The sequence below is a fragment of the Anopheles moucheti genome, chromosome 3 (genome assembly GCF_943734755.1).
Source record: "Anopheles moucheti chromosome 3, idAnoMoucSN_F20_07, whole genome shotgun sequence".
Classification (NCBI taxonomy): domain Eukaryota; kingdom Metazoa; phylum Arthropoda; class Insecta; order Diptera; family Culicidae; genus Anopheles; species Anopheles moucheti.
In genome coordinates, this window is record NC_069141.1 from 32,127,729 (window position 1) to 32,142,726 (window position 14,998).

At 46.4% G+C, this 14,998-nt stretch overlaps 1 protein-coding gene across 3 annotated transcripts in view; it reads left to right on the forward strand.

Moving 5' to 3' along the window:
• Positions 1 to 8,660: 8,660 nt before the first annotated feature.
• LOC128301311 (ets DNA-binding protein pokkuri) overlaps positions 8,661 to 14,998 on the forward strand; it is a 43,879-nt gene continuing 37,541 nt past the window's right edge. Inside the window, exons 1-2 of one of the 3 annotated variants that reach the window (XM_053037713.1) lie at positions 8,661 to 8,910; positions 10,036 to 10,834. The gene's annotated coding sequence lies outside the window, so the exon portion shown is untranslated. The remainder of the gene's footprint in view (positions 8,911 to 10,035; positions 10,835 to 14,998) is intronic. The other 2 variants (XM_053037714.1, XM_053037715.1) reach the window with 2 other exon arrangements.

The following is a 14,998-nucleotide window of genomic DNA, read 5'->3' on the forward strand; positions in this document are numbered from 1 at the left end:
ATACAAACCTCCGAGACATAGCCGAAAACCTGTGGCCGAGATCGAAGATGAATTGTAATACAAATAAGCGATTTGATCGTTACATAATTGTCCCCGGAGCTGGCAAGCTTTTGCTTCGCTCTGCTCGGTTCGTGCGCTGTACGCATGGCGGGAAGCCACAGTGGCGAAGGAAGCGAACGAAATGAAGAAAAGCCACTCGGGCCTCCATCGGCAATAGACCTGCTTTCCGATCGCTTGAGGAAACTGGGACGGTAACACGCGCAGTCGCTCGAAATATCATTATGTCACACTGGAAACATGCCGAAAGAGACCCACAAAACCACTCCACAGCCAAGATCGCACCACCCTGCTGGCTGTGAGCGGTGTTATGGTGCATTTTGGAGATTTGCTCTCAGCCACTGACAGCTGTGGTTTGACACTAGATAAGGGAGTAAGCGCATGTCCCAGAGTGCTACTTAGTTGGCGGCTTTATTCTTATAATTTGACGCCATTTTCGAACACAGCACAAACTTCGAAACTTCGAACTCTTTTACTGAGCTGAAACTTCAAACTCTTTTATGACGTTTTAATATGGTTTGTAAGTAACCCTGTTTTTAACACCACCCTGCGGAGTGATTGTGGAGTACGGACAGTGCAAGGTAAGATTGTATCGAAACCGGAACGACAGCGCAGCTGTCAAAACCCACGATTCCATTATTTGTCGACCATTTTCGAAGCGAATTGCTTTCGGCCACGTGACGCGCAACGGTCGAAAGACAGAAGCTTGACCGGCACGGCAACACCAAAGCCTATTGACATCATTTATTTATTTTTTTTTCTACTCTGCATTTTGCTTCTATTCCCGTGCCATTTCCAATTCCACAGCTCAGCGCGCTCCTAATGCACGGGTAATGGAATGGCAGTCAATGTAGGCTAATGCGGGACTCTGGCACCATGCAAACGACGACGACTTGCTCGCCGTTTCACGACAGCTTCCTCGGACGCCGTGCCGTGAACTTTCACTTTTATTCGCACACAGCCTCACGGCGCACCCGACCGAGATTGCCCCGCGAGACACGCGGCGGACACAACAGGAATCTAGGAAGCTCACGGCAAGCAAGGTGAAGCGTACGGCGTTCTCCCTTCCTGCCGCCGTCGTGCCACCTTCAAAACCCCCGCGAAAGAAGCAATCGTCACGCTCGTGCAGTCGTTCGTTCGTGTGTTCCCTAGCGCGATGTAAATGTCTGGAAACCAGGAAATGGATGAAGCACGAAGATTTATTCATTCTTTCCACAGCGCGTTGCGGGTCTGTGTTGCAAACCCCGATTGCACAACGGCCGGTGACGGCAAGGGATCGAAGCATGTCCCAGCCGTGCCGAGACCGCGCCATAGAATTGCATATCCCTCCTTCATCCGGAGCGCACACTGCCAGGTATGTGGGGCCACCCGGACAAAAGTTTCTGTTTTTGTGGGTCAAACGATCGCACAACAGCCCCTCGGGGGAGAAAAACAGGAGATCCTCCGGTTATAGGCACTCGGCAGTCCGCAACAAGCCTGAAGGCACAAATACCTCCGCAAAACTGTATCCTCCGAAGATCATCAGCAACAGAGATCTCGGGAAAGACGTACCAAATGGTTAAGTAACCGGCCAGCAGTACACGGCCGCTGTCATGAGCTGGTTGCTGGCGAAGTGTTTGAAAAGACTTTGTTATTTCCAGGAAATTATAGCCACTCAAACCGCTCCAGATGACCTTTGGATGCATTCTCTAGGCGTTTAGAAGCCAAGCCTGGAGTAACTCTGTGCAACTCCCGATGACGATTACCGCACGTTTGCCACCGCTGTCTCGTCCACATCGTGGCAGAAACGTAATCTTTCATATGCTGTACGATTACCAAACCATAACTTCCTCATTTCCCCACGCATCGCATTTCCCAGATGGCGTGGAGAGCAAAATCTACCCGTGGAATCGTGGTTTTAGCAGTTACCCAACTGCTGCAGCTACCTGTTGCCACCGGTGGTTGGATCACCAACTAGTTCCACCGCTAAATGTGGAAGTGGAAAGGGCCTTCGAATGTGCTTGGGCCCGGGGATCGAGAATCGGGCCTTCTTTCGCCTTACTTCCCCTTGCGGGAATGCTAATGTGGACGTTGCGGTTCGGTAGCGGCGGAGGCGTAAGTCCGAACCGTAACCGATCGACGGATCGAAAGGTCTTAATGCCGTCGGTACAGTCGGGCCGGAGCCGTATTATACAATCCCGCGCATGTGGAAAGCATGGCGTATGACGTTGGCCCGAATAGGCAGGTTGCTACGGTACGACGACGACGACGCACCCCTGCTCACTCACGATCTCGTTCAATCTCGATCGACGTGTAGCCTGGAAAGGAACAGGCCGTAATTCTTGCGAGATTACATGAAGACCCAGCACTCCAACAATCGGTGGAACGTATTTTCACTATACTACCGGAAGACAGTAGGCCAATGAGCCAAGGGGAACTCCGACTGCTCAGGAGTGCAAGTTGTACCGCTTTTTCGCACGTTGCATAAGATGTGGGGTGCTTCTGAATCACATCGCCTTCTTCCAATTTTCTCCCCATTAAATTGCACTCTTTAGCTAAGATTTACGACGGAAGCGTTACGTTGTCTAAGCATAGTTTTTTTTCGCTTTCCCGATGCCAACTAGTATTTGACGATCGTGTGCAACTATCGCCAAGTCACACCTCATGAAGAAATATATGTGCCTTACTCCGCTATCTATCAAAAACGGAATAAAGCAGCAAAAATCGAATGCGCTAGGATGCGTCACCTCCAATCGGGCTTATCTTGCTTATCAAACACCGGAATTGCAGGTCATCTTGCCTGTCCCAATGCCTTCCTTCGCAAATACGCTACCGATCGGGTACCATCCGGGAGCTTAACAAACCATACGCGATAAGCTCCGTACACTTTGCCTGGTGATATCGATACCTCGGGATACCGTGGTCTGTAATTACCCGTACCACCCATACCGGCGTGAACGATTTAGATTATCTGCCCGGCAAAAATCATCCAGGTCTGATAAGATTCGCAATGCCAATTGACGCGCGCTCGGTCAATTCGGTGCTCTAGTGAAGTGGGGTTTTATTGCCCTCGGTCATAGGGCTGGGACCCAAACGGAAACTGGATATTGTGCCGTATCCCCTCCCCCTGCTGATTGTCCCGGAGCGTAGTGGGGAAATTCCGAAACTGCGCAGACATACAGCCAACTCCCGAAATTGCCCATGGTCCGGATGTACATCGTCGAGGGCCGAAAATAGCATTTGCTATCTCAGACGGATTGGTACCTTGCTGGTGCCCGATACTCAGTCAGATACTGCTGATCCGGGTATGTGGCTTGAAGTCGCTTTATGGAAGTTCGCTTGCTTTGTAACGAAAGGTTATGTCCACAGAGCCCCTGGATGTCGTATTATCGACCAACGCTCAGCTTATCACCGCTAGACTTCCTAATGCTGTTTACCGTGGTTTGTTGTACGCTACACACGCAATTGCCTCCGGGGTTTCGGCAGCAAACAGACTTCCATCGTACAGCGCAAGATAAAGGTGAAGGGCGTGAGAAATTGGACCGCCCCCCAATTAACATCATCCGCACGTGCAACGGCGGAGATTGCATTATCGCCTATGCGTTGTTTTTCAACATAAACGATCTTATTGGTGAGATTTGATCCTATTAGAAGATGCTTTAGAAGCTGGACATGACATATCAGTTGACACCGTAGACACCGTTAACACTTCTTACAACAGGAAACCTAACGATAGTTGTACAATGTTCCGCAGTTTTCAGCCTTTGCCTATCGGCCATCTTCACACTTCGGCGTACGGCATAACATTTTCTCACCGAAAGGCTTCGCGGTGTAGCGACGCAATGCCGCGGTGCTTGGGAATTGGCGATAGAATCAAACGCTGTAACTAATCCATAAGCAACGGTGGTGAAAAAGATGCACGATTATGCCATTCCGTACCCCATGTCCATCGCACATCCAACGGCAAAGTGCATTCGGACGGCATGAAAGTGCATGAACAACTCGCCTCACATAAACTCCTCCGCTCGTTCGGCGCTTGGTGCGGTGCGGGTTATGCAGTGACTTTTCCAGCAATACGCAGCCGTTTTCAGTTGCGATTCAGTTGCGGTTGGCTTTCTTCTTTCACCACCTTCCGCAGTTTGTACGAGCAACAGGCACCAGCCCGGCCAATCTGACTGCTTACGTTAGAGGTTGAGGGTGCCGGTTGGTTTACATTTCGCACCACAAAATTCGCACAACCTCACTCTCGGCTTCAGTCAAACGATCAGCATTCGATCGCGTCATTCGTCGGCGTTACGTCGAATGATGCGCGGCATCAAACTTCGGGTGGAGAAGTGGAAGGCAAAACCGACAGGTAAGAACGTGTATAAATTATGTCTGACTTAATTACGCACCATCTCCGACCGGTGGCGGCCGCATTGCTGCATTCTTCCATCCACTTACTTTCACCAGCCACGCGGTGGGTGGGTGTTGCATAACTGCATAACCCAGATCCGCACGTAAGACTCTATCGGCTCATGCAACACACGGAGGACAGGAGTTCTTTTCCTGATTCGGTTGCACATCTTTTCGGGTTATGTGTCGATGCGAATCTTCCACTTGGACTGTAACAACCCTGCACAGGTTACAGTCTCGTGAATTATTTGTTTACCCTGCAGCAGTACGCGTCACTTCCAAACCAAGCAGATGACTGTTCGAACTTTGATCAAGTGCTTTATTGGTTGAACTTCAGCTTAACCCTTATCAAAACGCGGTTTATCGTTTTATTAAATAAAACAACAAGGAATTTAGGTCCCTTGTCTTGACGTACTCATCTGCGATAACAGGGTAATAAAATTGGGAGGACAAATAACAGGGAAGCTAGTTGTATCATATTTTCAAAGTCCGTTAATTCGTTTCCTATTCTGAGTTCAACTTTTTCAATAAGAGGCCTTCGTAAGTGTCAATCGCAGGATTAAATAATAAGCAACTTAAGGAGGGTTTTAACAACAAGGAGTCAGATCAGATTCTTAAGATTTCAGTGGTCTATCTACGTCATAACGCTAGACATCTGATAGTTTTAAATTCACATTAATCAAAGAACAGATTACTTCTGAACTTTCGAAGGAAATATTTCATATTCATTAGTCACTTCTTACCATGACTCGAACTCCAGGAATTAGGATTCGAGGACCAAATGACGAGATACTTCCTGAACAGTAAGCCATTCTCGTCAATTATTCAGAATGATCAATTCCTTTCCCTAGCGCAAAGAAGTTCCTACTTTTCAATTTACAGTACAGCCACAGCTTTACGGTTTAGTCCACAATAATAAAATCATCAAATAAAACAATGGCACACGCCACAATTCCATTTCTTACTGCTTCATGACATTTGGTACCATGGGTGGTAGAGTGGTAAAGCGTCTGGAGGGGGTCTAGTCTCCGGTGATGGCATCTGTTAGATCATTTCGATCTTAACTCAACCGCCACCAACGAACTCACGGAAAGGTCTGACGACGCTCCAGTGATACACTTTTTCCGCGATCGGATCAAGAGATGAAGAAGATGTGCGCGAAAAGAAACGTAGCGCGTGACTTTGTTAGTGGAATGAAGGTTTTTTTTTTCCTATCTCAGTTCGCATTTGGGCTTGCTGCTTTTTTTCTTGATTCCCGCCAGGTAATTGCTGTTGTTTGCTTTTTTTTTACAGTGATGTAACACATTCGTACCACCTTCACCCGAACGGCACCGAAAGCAGCGCGGTAGAAAGTGGGTCTGCGAGGGACGGGAAACGCATTTTCACTGCTATTTTCCAGTGCACACAAAAGATCAGCGGTGGCGTGTGGCGTGCTGGTGAAGAAATGCAAATTTGGGCCAGTGGATTCGTTTTTTTTTTCTCGCTCCAAAGACGCAACGCTACCAATTTCATTTTCATTTCCCGTTCCCATTTCGGGGTGATGATGTCATCCGAAAGGGGAACAATTCTCTAAGATGAAGAATCGACCACAATGGGCTCTATCTTTCAGGCAGTGTGCTTCCTTTCAGTTTCTAACCCACTGTCAACGATCGCAGGCTGAGATTCCGCATCGCCTCGGTACAGATTGGGCAAGAATTGTGAGAAATTTTCCCAAACGCTTCATCAACACGGATGATGAGCGATTCGTAGATTTACGGGAAAAGTGGTGAAATATGCGACAAAGCATTGCAAAGGTATGGCGTAGCTGGATGTAACGAGAAACTGGAGCAAAAACCGCTGCAACGATGCAAAACATAAACAGTTGATAAGCAGTTGCAGTGTTTCGTGAGCGTGATGTAATTGGTGACTTACGCTGGAGTATGCATTCTACCCATCAATTGAGGTGATCTTCTTTGTCATTCACTCTCTGATCTCACCGCAAGCGTTATGGCCTGCAAGTGTGAATAATCTCTTCCGCATTAAAATCACAAACTTTTCGTGATAACCCTATATGAGACACTACTTTGCAATCAATGCATTTGTCAGAGCAGTCTTCTTAAATACATATATAATTTACTAAAGAAAAAACCTTAGTCCTTTCCCGATGATGCTGTCCCATCCCGGAAAGATGGCTACGTATGAGTGTCGAAGACTATGAACTATTTAGAAAGTATGGCTTCTTTCTCGGCCATTACTGGCTACTTTAGCCAAATGCCCCGTGCTTCTCCCCATAACTCTATACAAGTGTTTACATTCCCTGAAATATTGCAACAAAGTTTAGTTCAGACACTCCATCCTTCCGCATTTTTGCAAGCCAATCCTGATTAATCAATTCATTGGCCAAAATCTTGAAGCATACAATCGCTATACATTCTAAAATATAAATTTTAAGGTAAAGTTAATATACACAAAATCAAAAATACTTACGAAAATGCAATCACAATAATAATGATCAGCAAGTTCACAGCCGAGTTTCCCATCTGTAGAAAGAGAACGGAACAATTAAGATCCACCGAAAATGGCCGGAACAGGCAGAACGGGATAGTTTGACAGTTTGGACAAAAACAATAGTATGTTTATACTGACTGTTTCCGAAGAAACTGTCTCTGAAAAAAAGTTTATTGTACAAGAAGAAATTACCGCTATTAAATCGCTACCGCAAAGCAAGCTGGGCATGATGCGTTGTGTGTTGTGCTGCGTTTTCGTCGATATAGAACGTCATCAGTTCTGTGTGTCACTGTTAATCAATAGAATCACACTAGTCTAATAAACCGTGCACTTCCAAATCAAGTGCCAGTCAGCGGGAAACAAACGGTCCCTTGCACCTTTCCTGCCGATCAGCGCAACGAAACCGACAGGGGAAGCAAAAAAGAAATCCGCAAAAATAACGTTCTCGCGAACCCGGACATAATAGTGCGCAACCGGACGGACCAAGCGCGGACCAACTAGGAACCGATCAATTCCCATCTTCTATCTCCGCACGGTTCATATATGTGTGCGATTTATTTTTAAACACCCCGTTTAAACACACGGAAACGAACGGCCATTACACTCACTCCGTTAGCGCGCGCGCTTACCTCCTTCCGTTGTCGCGTTGTGACGCGCACCACTTCTGCACGTACCCTTTTCCAACTGTTGCTCTTATTGTTGCTGCTGCTATTGTTCCCGTTGTTGTCATCTTCGACTAAGCGCGCGACGCGGAAGCAAGAAAATTTCCGGGAAGAAAACGCTGCGCGCGATACGTTCTAGGCGACGGTGAGATTGATGTGCGTGCTGATCACCAACCCACACGAACACACTCAAGCGCCCCTTCCAAACGGCTAGGTGTGTGTTACTTTTTCTCACTCCTACGTTACAGTGGTGCACAGTCGAACTCGCACTCGTGGACACCATGAAAATACGTCTCAGTATGTAAACCAGAGGCTTCGGGCTTTGCTAATGTTGCTTATTGTAATGTAACGTAATTATCGTCAAATTGCGATTCAATTCATTGCACCGTAATAAACCTAGCCATACTGCATCAATATGCACAGACATAAAGCAACACGTGAACTAGGCAACCACGAAGAGTTGTTTAGTAGACTGGCCAAAAGATAAGGATTTGATTAACACGTTCAGCGCCGCCCTTATTTGGGTGATACCCAAGGTTATCGCATGATCGTATCATCTAAAAATGGGTGATGTAAAGAAAGAAGAATTGATTGGAACCTGAAAACCTTGACATTCGTTTAGTTCATGTACTTTTAGGCCTTTTGTTATAAACTTACATTCGAGAATGACCACCAGTTCCTGTTCCATTTGTGTAATGGTGCAAATTAAGTGAACAAATCTAAACTAAACCTGTTTGCTTTCTACCATTTCACATTCTAGTACAAGTGCGACTTGCCATCACTGTACCGAGCGTGTTTACATTCTCTCTCCGGCCCATAAATCTCTCATGAAAGAGAGAGAGCGCGAAACGGTTTCGTCTATACACCGTAGCGATTGGCAAACGAAACGGCACAATACACAACCACCCGGCAGGCACGAAAGAGAGAGAAAAACGAACGAACGCATGTTTTTCACTTGTTCGAGCGCGTGCACACAATCTCTCTCTCTCGCGTGTGTGCGTTGCTCGCGAACACCGTCGACTGCCGCTTTGAGCCGACTGTTTTGTTCGCGTGGTGTTCAATTTTTACGCGGCGAACGAGGCGAACGGAGCGTTTATTCTTCGGCTGCTGCTGCGAGAAAACACGCGCCACCGAAAAAGAACACTTTTCGAAGTTTCGTCGTGTAACAACAGCCAGTTGGATGGTTGAAGATTTTCCGTGAACAATCCAGTGAACTTTGGTTGCCGATTTTTTCGTTATAACAAGTGTTGCACCCCTAAACCAATACGCACCAGTTAAAATGTAAAGTGTATGTAAAGCGGAAAGAGAAAAAACACCGAGCAATATTAGAGTGAGTGAGTGTAAACTGTTTCCCCAAAATTTTTTCTAGTTGTTAGAAGACGCATGTGAATAGTTCAGGAAAAACATCAAAATTCCCAACTTTTTTAGTGTCCAAGCGTAAGGTGAAGGAAAGAGGAAAAAATCTTAGCACAGAAATAATCCTCTCCAACAAACCGGTTTTAAAAAGCGGTGTGATCTTGCATCCGTAGTGGTGCGTGGTGATAGGTTGCTGGTGGTGTGCTGCTGCTGCTGCTGTTGCTGTGTCCAACAAAACCCGGAAAAAGGCCGTCTCTGTGTGTTGTGTGTGGTTTGTTCGGTGTGACGCACACGGAAGGAAATGTTCGCCGGTGTCAAGTGTCAGAGAGCTTGCTGCCGTGCGTCCGGACCGCCATATCTCGTGCGCTTGAAGTAACGCGCTAAAGATCACCACCACTAGAGAGAAGATCACCAAAGGGCCCAAAAGCAGGGCGCTAAGAAGTAGAAAGAAACATTCATCCGCGTTTTTGTCTGTTGGCGTTGTGCGAAGAATTCGTATCACCATCGGTTGGTGATCCTTCCGAACGGGTCGATATTGGAAGAAATAGATGAATTGCCTCCTTGGGCTACCAAATCTGGAGTGAGTGTCCTAAGATTGTTGTGTGACTTGGATGAAAAATAACAAATAGAAAACAGTGCAAATAAGTGCGCCAAAGCATTAACGCATGTCAACAGAAAAAGGATACTTTCGTTGATGAAAAATGTATTGACAAAGCAAAGCAACCGAATTTTCCATCCTAGCAAGTGGTGACGATTATTCAATTACACGCTTAGTATGCTGTAAGTTTTCTTATGCGTGTGTATGTGTGTGTTTGTGTGCTTCCGTGCTAGTGAAGAAGAGAAACACATTTTGTAAACCTCCAAAAAACAGGGAAAATGATCCACACATCAGCCGGTGGCAAACAGCAGAGTAAACAGCCCGAAACGTCAAAAGTCCGGAAGCAGTTACATGCGACCGGTTGCTTCTTCACCTGCACCCGTCAACACCATCCCGGCTGTTGACACACATACGCACCACACACACACACACACACGCATACACTAGCAAAACAAACACACATACAGCAGTTATACATTACCGTTCCATTTCTTTCCACAGTGCACAACGGTCGTACCCAGAGAGCGCCGTAGCTTAGCGCCGCATCTCTGTGTTGGTTAGGTGTATGTGTGTGTGCGTACAGGCGCGCGGTTGTGTGTGCCCCCGTCGTAGGCTTTTGTTTGCCGTGTTGTGTTCCGTTTCCGTTTAGCGAGCCATTACATACTGCGAGCGAATTTCCTTCCGGCGATTTTTCCTTTGCAAGATATGGTGTGAAAACAAGGCAGAAAGAAAAGAGAAAAAAAAGAAAAGATACAAGTGCCCGTGCTTATGTTGTGTGCGTGAGCGTATGTGTGCAGCAGTGTTATCAAACCCCCCGGATAGCAAGAAAGAAAGAAAAGCGGTAAGAAAGCGTGTGTATTTTCGGTGTTTATTATTGGGTGGTTTTGTGTATTTCCACACAGGAATTTCGGTGTGTTTTGATTGATTCGAGGCGGAAATAAAACCCACAGCTGAAGATCGGAGAGTGCGCGTTTTGGGGGAGGGAAATTTTCCGATCAGTTTTCCCGCGCTTCTTAGATTTAAATACGCGTGTGTGCTTGTGCGCGTGTGTGTATTGAATTGTGAGCCTGTCGCACTGGAAAGAATCAACACAATTCTGCCGGCGCGCAGTCGTCATCACCAATAGCAACCAATACACAAAATCCGGCGAAGAAAAGCGAATCCCAAAAGGACTTTCCCGGAAGCGAACGACCGAAAGAGAAAGATATATTTATATATGGACAGAGGAGTAGTACATAAAAACGGGAGAGTCTGATTTAGACACAAGCAACAAGTTGCTTCATCGGAAGAAAAGCGTGTGGTAAGTTTTATGCAAATGTTTCCCTTTTTCCAGCACTTGCGCCCGGGCGTTAAATAATCACAATTATCACCAAGCAAATGATGGGTGTAAGAAGATACGGGGATAAGAAAAAAACCACACGAGAGGGAAAAGAATTGTTAACAACCGTGTGCCCTTTACATGAAGTGCCCAAATTATGCGGGAAAAACTCTTTTACACCCTGCGGACAAAGGAATGGGAAATGAGAAGCTTCTCGCGTTAATTGGCACGCGGACGAGAAAAGAATATGTGTTTGTCGGGTTTTCTTCAAACTATAGACAGACGATCACACGCTGCCGCGGTTGTAGCTCTTCGACGCAACATAATGCGCTGTACCGCCACCCCATCACGAGCACATCACGAGCGAGACAAACTCTTTTTTGTCCACCCAAAACCCCATTTGGGAGGAAGGGTCGCAGCGCCGTGCCACGAAACGAAGCACCAGCGTAAATTTGAATAATAAATTATGATTGATGAGATTGCCTTCAACGACCGACGTGTCTCCCATGCCGGAACCGCATGGGTTTTCAGCGGCTCTTACGAATTAGAAGCGAGCGATCGCGAGAAGAAATGGTCGCCCGCGATGTGTGTAAACTCCGCTGTAAACGAAGAAATTGTCTGCGGAAAGGGCATTTTTGAAATGACACAACAACAAGGGAGGGAAAAAAAACCACCGCCGTCCACTGCCAAATCTTTTTGACCGTTGTGTCAGCAAAACGGCGTCGAGCCGACGGGGTTTTTGGCACGGCGGACCCCGGGTCTCCCGGACATTAGAACGGACGCGAAAGTAAACAAATTTCACCCGTTTACTCTTTCGCGATTCGTCGGCATTAATGGTGTGTACAGCATCAACCAGAGTGTCCATTTGGTGTGGTGGGTCTTCAGCAGGGTGGAGAAGAGACAAGAGAGGTGGTCCTGTCTGATGACTGATGACAGAACAATAGTAACCTTGGGTGGTGGGGAATTGCGGATGATAGACGCGCGAATGAGTAGAGAAATGTGTACTTGTCGGAACCCGTTCAGCCATTTAACCAACATCCGGGATGAGAATGTGTTTTGGTACATTCTTCTTGGGCAAAGGTATATCCCGAAGGTACCAAACCGATAGGGTTTGGTCTATTCTTGGTGGATTAGGTGGTGAGGTCTAGGCAAATGTTTCAAGATTCTTCAGACTTGAACTATCCAAAGCGGAATATTCAAAAGTTCGTCGTACGGGGGAACCGTGCTTCAGTGGATATTTCAACCCAAATCAAATATTATAGGAAAATAGTTACGTCAAAAGTAGAAGACGGCCTAGAAGACGTTCACGATATTTATAACTTGATGATATGAATCTTGTGTAATCAAACGATGGTTGATAAGGTGTGTCATTCAACAATGATGCAATGATAAACAGAAATAAAAGACTGGAGCCTTGTTTCAATTGGAACCGATCGTTACAATTAGGTTACTTTCAAAAAGGTTTTAAACTCTTCTGATTATAAAATAATAATATTCATTTGGTATTATTTATAACTGGGAGGCCGTTAATATAAACCATCTAGTGTGGCCCTTGAATTTCTATCTCATCGTGTTATAGTTTCAATATTATCTGTGTTTTTTATGTACTTAATACCATTTTAATTTTTTTATAAAAAAAATTCATTACCCCCTTTTTCCTTAAGAATGTTTACCATCCATCCATCCACCCAATTAAAACACCTCCCAAGAGCATTACCACCCTTCGTTCGGTTTCCCAAAGCGCCTGATCAACTTAGCAGGCATGTGCGTTACACATTTGTTGCACACTTTGCACACATGTTTTATTGCAAATGCAATCCCCACACTCATGCGGGCACACACACACACACCATGCTCATTGATTTTGTTCGCTCGTATTCGCACATAAGAAGCAACCCTCTTCAGGACGGAAGAATAAACATCTCCGTTGGCTCGGGGTTTTTTTTTTTGCTGCCGCTGTTACCATTTCTCGGAAGGAATCCACCGCCCTTCTGCGTCCCTCCCCGCTTCCTACTTCCGATTTGCATATGTGACCATTTCTTCCCGTTTTTTGTTGCTCCCTGCTTTTTTTCCTCCCACCCCACCGGTCGGCATGGACGACGACGGCGGGAGGGCCAGCTCGTGCAATCGCAGGCACATTTTTCCTTTGGTGGACGGTCGCTGTTTCCCGTTCCGTCCAATGACCGTTGCTGTTCCGTTTCGATGCGTGGCGGAAACCAAGAGGCGCGCTGTATTTGTGTGCGCCGCCCTTTGCTGCCCTCCTCGCCTCCCCAAAACGGCTCGTTCCACCATTGGAGTCAGGCTAAAAGGAGGAGTTATTTTGCTTTTAATGCACTTTTTTTTTCGCTGTGTTGTCTTTCCCCCCATCTTTCCTTCCTTTTCAAACTTCCTTACCGGTGGAGGCATTGGTTTCTTTCGCCATTGCTTTTTGTTTGTTGCATGTTGCATGTTGGTCAAAAGTGACCGTTTGGGGCCGCATTTTCTAACTGTGCGCCTGTGGTTCCGGGCGCGTATGCGAGTGTGTGTGTGTGTGTGGTGCACGCATAGTAAGAAAGCTTCGCTGTTGTTGCTTTATTTTTGTGTCCGCCCAAGCATTATTTTTGTGCCACTACAAGCCACCAGTAGCGGGTACCAGTAGCAGGCAAAGGAAAGGAAAAACAAACGCACTCCGCGCGCACCCCAACCGTTGAAGGCTTTCCTCCTTCTAGCCACCCACTCAAACGTAATAATGGTGCAGAAATGGTTTGTGCGGAGACTTCATGGACGCGCGCGGGGGGTTTCGACAAGAAGGAAACAGCGACTTATACGTCTTATGCGTGCACTATTTTTGTTTGGCTTCGTCGACATATACGGTCCAATTTTTCTGGACCGAAAAAATAGAAATGGACGGGAAAGTTGGATAACCGTGTACAGCTTGGGCACTTCCTAGAACGACTAGGCAGTGATCGGTTTGTGATGTGGCAGGTAGCCAGGTTTGATTCTTGGTCGTCAAACAACCATTAGAAATTAGCATATGAATCGCCTCTCAAGAAGGGGATGTCATTAAAGATCTCGAGAGACGCGCAAAAGGGCAAGAAGCAACAAGTGCAGCGAAGAACGGTTTCGGCCACCACTTGATGAATGTCTTGAGAAAACAAAACAGACCAATGGGATGTAGAACTTTAAGAAACTGCAAAAAATCCTTCTCATCTTCATTGACATTCCATTGCCTTCTTTTCTTGGTGCACATTCCTCTGAAATGAAGGATCACACGGTATATGTCGTCTCACAGCATGCTGCCTAAATTGGGTAGAGCCCAATGTGGGATGTCCTTCTGTTCCTTCTGAGGGCCCACTTTTACACACCTGTAAAGTACGGTTTTTGGAGTGTCAGTTCAGGGATTCCGTTTGCGCCTGCGCCTGTTATATGTGTCCCGGGTCCCTTTTTTTTTTGCTACCTTTTCGAGGTCCCTCCGTTCTTATTGTTTTATGGGCTACTTAACACTCGAACCCACCTCCCTTTACTTACATACCTCGGACCAGAGGCTGCTCGAGTTTGGTTTTCCTATGCGCGTGAATGCATGATCAAGCTCTCAAGCACTACCTCTGACAACAGGTTGCAGTTTGGATCGGTTTCGGAAGAAGGTAAAGAATAGAAAATATACTCCAAAATAGGAAAAATAAATTAACACCCCAAACCCGATTAACGGCTTTTGGGTACAGAGAAGATGTTTGGAATAACTTACAGGAAGAGAGATACTGGATCCTGCCCAGATCTTTACACATTCTTGAAGGTTATACCCCCGGCCTTTTATAGCAAGCAGGGCAAGGTGGCAAATTTTTGGCGATAGAAAGATTTTGGAATGAATTTTAATCGTTTTACCCCGGAGTTTTACCTGTGGTCGCCCTGAAGGAAGAACACTTAGGGGAAGGACGCATTAATAACGGACACTCCTTGAGAATGAGTGTAAAACCTTTATCGATCATCATGTCCAACGCGTAGAAACACGCGCTGAAAGGGAAGAGTTTTGGTCTGAAATAGTCGAATGCCCACTGGAGAAAGGAAATCTTACCCAACAATTCCCACTAGGAGAACAGTTCGGGTTTCGCTTCACAGAGCAGCAAAATTAATTATTTGTATCTGCCGAGGCCGAGAAACTTCGTGGAA